The sequence below is a fragment of the Pristiophorus japonicus genome, chromosome 8 (genome assembly GCF_044704955.1).
Source record: "Pristiophorus japonicus isolate sPriJap1 chromosome 8, sPriJap1.hap1, whole genome shotgun sequence".
In the NCBI taxonomy this organism is placed as follows: Eukaryota; Metazoa; Chordata; class Chondrichthyes; family Pristiophoridae; genus Pristiophorus; species Pristiophorus japonicus.
The window spans coordinates 74,623,348-74,627,491 of NC_091984.1; the positions used below are offsets into that span (position 1 = coordinate 74,623,348).

At 39.8% G+C, this 4,144-nt stretch overlaps 1 pseudogene; it reads right to left on the reverse strand.

The window, feature by feature from the left end:
* Positions 1-472: 472 nt before the first annotated feature.
* Positions 473-650, reverse strand: LOC139269879 (U2 spliceosomal RNA; annotated as a pseudogene).
* Between the last annotated feature and the right edge of the window lie 3,494 nt (positions 651-4,144).

Below are 4,144 nucleotides of genomic sequence, written 5' to 3' on the forward strand. Positions count from 1 at the left end.
CCAGGACGACTGGAGACCTGCTCTGCTGCATGGACCTGGTATGCATACATATAGCAGGATGGGCAGGACCGTGCTGCCCCTGGGCCCTCAGCTCTTCTAGGCCACTGTACCCTCATTCGCCACACCTCCACTACAATGTTCCAGGCCCGGCGCTCCACCTCTATTTATAGCCCCCGAGCTGCGATGGTGTTGTCTTTTTTTTAATTTCAAAATATACTTTATTCATAAAAAAATCTGTACAGTACATTCAAAGGCATTTCAATATCTTTAGCTGCGGTCAGCAATCCCATACACTATTATTTGGATGCTGACGGCAGTTCCGTTCGTTACATTTCCTTGTTTTCCAGTTCAAGTGCAACTCGGTGGTGTTTTTTTAACTTTTTTTTTTAATCCAGTTTCGTTCCAGATCAACTCTAACGCCAAAGATCACTTTGCGCCAATGTGTTTGATCTTAGGCCAAAAGGCCGAGAGGCGAAGTTACACCGTTCCTGGAAATATTGCAATACCAGGTCGGTGCATGGAGTGGATGGGGCATGCCCCTGATCCAGCTCCCTGTCCAAAAATCAATTCAATATCATGTCCCCATAGGGGATATTAAACTGATAAGAACAGATACTACACTTGATCTTAGCCAAAAGGTTCAGTGGTGTTGTCACACAGGTCGGGGCAGCCCACGGTGTTCCAGGGCCTGGCACTCCAGCTCTACTTATAGCCCTGACCTGCGGTGGTGTTGTCACACAGGTCAGGGCGGCCCACGGTATTCCAGGACCCGCGCTCCAGCTCTATTTATAGCCCCGACCTGCGGTAGTATTCTCACAGGTCGCAAGGGTCTTGCAGTACCTACTAGTTACAGCCTGCCAACCCGAAAATGACCTGTTTATCCCTGCTTTCTGTTTTCTGTCCATTAACCAATCCTCATATCCATGCTAATATATTATCCCAATCCCATGAGCCATATTTTTTTGTAACAACCTCTTCTGTGGCACTTTATCAAATGCTTTTGAAAATCGAAATAAACTACATCCACTGGTTTCCCCTTTTTTGCCCTGCTAGTTACAACCTCAAAAAATGAATAGATTTGTCAAACACGGTTTCCCTTTCATAAATCCGTGTGTAGCTGGATGCTGTATCGGGAGGACTGTAGCTTCTTTCTGGATGGATGAACTCGATATGCCCAAAAGGCCTTCCTCATCTTGTGATTTTGTGGAAAAATTATTTGGATATTTTTGTGATTAACCTTTTAAAATAGGTAAACATCATAGCTGCATTAATAACAGAATGGAAAAGTGTAATTGTAATTGAACTTATTCATAAAACATAATGGCCTGGAATTTGCAGTCAGCGGTGAAGCAACGACGTTCACCAACGGCCCCGAAAAACGCTTTGCACAAAGATCCTGTGATCTCTGTGGCGAGAGGTTTGCTTTTCCGACGTGTAATTCAAATCAACGTAATATAGTAGGAATCCCCTTGTATGAGCTGCTGTGACGTCAACAAGCTGTCTAAGCAGCCAATCAAAATGCAGAATTCTCACAGACAGCGAACAAGGAAGTGAGTAAACTCTTAAAATTCTAACTTTTTATAAAAAATTAGCTGAGCAAAACAAAGATTGGGGCTCTCACATGAGGAAAAGGCAAACCTGAAATAAAGATGAACAATTTTTTTTTAAATTACATTTTTTTTAAGTTTCTTAAAAAATTAAATTTTTATTAAAATGGATAAATTTCATACTGCATAAAATTAAAATGAGTTTTTCAGGCCCATAACCTTTGTTTAGAAGTCACTAAGCTGTTAAAACCCCAGTTGCACCGAATCCCTTTGGGTCTAACATTTAGTGGGGAATTTAACAGCGTAATTACTGCAGAAGAGCCGAAGTTTTCATCAGTTTCCCTGATTCGAGAGATTAGACATATTACCAGCTCTGTTGGGGGGTGGGGCCGCACGGCACCGTCTGTGCCAGAGCAGTGATTGACAGACCACAACTTCAGTATTTTCGCACACGTCTGCGTATGCGTCAAATCCCGAAGTTGCGATCAGTTTCAAAGGCAGAGTGACGATGAATGCTGCCAGTTCGCCGTCATCCAGGCCACAATTCCGGGCTAATATTTTCAAATCCTATATTCACAAATTCCCATCACATCCCTCTCTAACATTTTTTTCCTTCCTTCTTTCCAGTCGGTATGTATAAATAAGTGTAGCTTGTAAAAGCATTTTTTATAACAAATATATGCCACTGAGTTCAGTAAAGAGCCAATTGGAAGTCATCAGAGTGTTATACTGCCTGACTTATTCATCACTGTGCGCATAATTACATTTATAGTGGAACAGAACAGCTGGAAATTTTGAAAAAAAACTAATCCATTGCCTTGTTTGCCTGGGGGGTCACTGTTTCTGACTTCTGTTTATTTAACCCAATACCTTTGTGGTTAATGACCCAGGAGGGAATGGGCATGTCATTATTTAATGACCATGGAACCTGTAATCCAGGCCACAGATTCATTACTGCACTAACTTCTTGTAGTCCAGAATGCGTATCTAATTGCAACCAATGCCTTTTGCTATCTTCTCACTTGGAATCCATTTGGGGAGTTGGGAATTTCTATCCCATAGAATCAGTAACATCTGTTGTGTGGGAATTCTGAGAGGAGAGTTACACACAAAATGTTAGCACCATTTTTCTCCCCCTCAAACTTATGAACTGAGAGGCATTTGTACAGTTCCTCTTTTTAAATGGTACGTGATTGCGTCAGAAGAAAAAAATAAAGGATATTCTTAAGGAGGCCTACCAGGATTGCCAGGACTATTCCTTCTAATGCAGTTTGGAACAAGATTGAAAAACCACAAGGAGGTACACCACAGGTATGTCTTCAATATTCCTCTTGGCAATGATTTGCTATGTTCTCTGCTCGTTCCAAAACAACTTTGATGCATTAAAAGCTAGCATGGAGTTCAGTGAATGCATAAAACACATATGGTAAATAATAGTGAGCTGTTTGAAATGATTCAATGCTTCTCCATTTGTTTCAGTGGCAGACTGTAGAATAATTCAGCAGTAGTTTGGGTAATAATCAAATTGAGAATTTTGATACCATTGTGCATTTGTCTTTTGGATTCATTTTGACTGTTTTTTTGTAAAGGAATGCTACCTCATTATTGCAAAAGGACTAACTGTTTTAGTTTGTGTCAGTAGAATAGAAAGCTTTATTGGAATATATCTGTAGATTTTATATCAGTTCTAAATTATGGAAATCGTATGTGCAATTAATTGTGGTCAGCTGATGGATTTATTCAAGTGAAATCTGTGGGGTTTTTTTGCACTATACATTTACAAAGAATCTCCAGATTTTTTTCAGAAAATTGTGATGTGGTAAAAACAAAAGTCAATTTAGTTGCACAAATATTTGTTAGGATACACTTCAATTTCTAAAATGTGTTTTTTAAAAAACTGAGGAATGTATTGCAATGACTGAGCACCCTTCACAGGCCACGCCTGGCATGTTTCCCTGAAATGAGTCGGGGCATAATCCACTGAACAACCCAAAGTGATTGATAAATAAGATTGAAAACACATCATCATTTAGGCATTTCATTGAAATCAATGCTGAAAGATGCACTTACACAAATTTTAGAAGCTCTTTTTAAACAATGCACTTTTTAGTGCCATATTTACCAAGCTGTTCCAAAAATGCTTTTTATTATACTGTTTTTCTCTGTTGAAATTTATCTGACATAGTTTAAATATTATAATAAGGTTACCTGTTTAGCTCTTTGTTTAAGTAGCAATATATTGAACATGTAATTTACACTGACCAACCAACAGCATACTCGACTTTCAGTCACTTATCCTTTTTAGACTGTCACGGCAATTAAAGACAGATTTGTGGTTAATATCGGATTGTATTGGAGCAACAATTAGAGAACAATGCCCCTCCTTATCCAGAAGGCCTCAGCTCTATACTATTGGATATTGCTTTCTTAATCTTTTAAAGCTGTAATACAACATCCCTTCAATCTCATTGTTAAAATCCAAGAGGGCAAAATTGCCTTTTTATAGCCCCGTGAGCGCCTCTGGGGGACGCTAACGGGGCACAATGGCGTTTTTGCCCGGGGAAGGGGGCACTATCACCTCCCGAGAAATTGACCTG